This window comes from Echinococcus granulosus, assembly GCF_000524195.1.
Source record: "Echinococcus granulosus chromosome Unknown EG_S00083, whole genome shotgun sequence".
Classification (NCBI taxonomy): domain Eukaryota; kingdom Metazoa; phylum Platyhelminthes; class Cestoda; order Cyclophyllidea; family Taeniidae; genus Echinococcus; species Echinococcus granulosus.
This window is the reverse complement of record NW_020170463.1, coordinates 186,599-187,530: the sequence shown is the minus strand read 5'-3', so window position 1 is coordinate 187,530 and position 932 is coordinate 186,599.

Sequence of the window (932 nt, the reverse complement as noted above, 5' to 3'; positions counted from 1 at the left end):
GCCAAATAAACCATTCCAATGTATCATATTTATGCTACTCCTACTAAATAACGACAACAATGTTCCAAATGAAACAATGGAACTGGGCCAATTTCATATCTACGCAAATGGGACAGTGGTAACGTATGAGGACCATGCAAATCTATCATGGACCTTTAATTTAACCCGTCTACCATTAAGATGGCAAGTAACAGTAGTAAAGTGATATGTCAAAGTGGGAAAATGGATTTATTCAGGCCAAAATTTCTACCATTCAACCATTCAGCTAAAGCATGGAAGAGCTGGTCTCAGATGCTCGATAGACACAACCTGTAGGATAGCGATGAGTTTTTCTGCAAAAGGGGTGAACACGACACGACCTTTTGACCTGATCTAAAGAATTGATCCCTTCTGTTCTGTGGTGGTTTAACTGGAACACTAAATTTTCCAAATTTCAAAGCTCGCCAGATGTTACTTAAAAGATGAACAGGCATTTGAATAGGGCGGTGTAGGGGGCTGAAAAGTGGTCTTCGTTTTCTCTTCCCTTCATTTGTTACCTTCTTTCATCTTGCTCACAAAATTACCCATTTGGCTCGAAATACTTTAGATCTGGTAAAAGTAGGGGCATTGGATTGTTAGCATTTAATTATTTTGAATTCGAAGGTGTGACTGTGGTCCCCGAGGATCGATTAAAGCAGTAAAAGTAATGCGACAATGCCTCGGTAATCTGCAAAACCTCAGTCACACAAAGCGAGGTGGGGAATTAATTAATCGTGAGCGCACAGGACACAGGTTGAAATTTTTGTCTGCAGCTCGTAAAATCGGAGGCCATGGCGCCAGGCCTGCCCAGTGGAGGGAGGAGAGAGGGAAGGGGAGAAGATGGGAAAGGGGGAGGTGTGATCAACCGGTCGTTCATCCTACCCTCCTCCTCCCCCTCGTCCTCCTCTATCAAT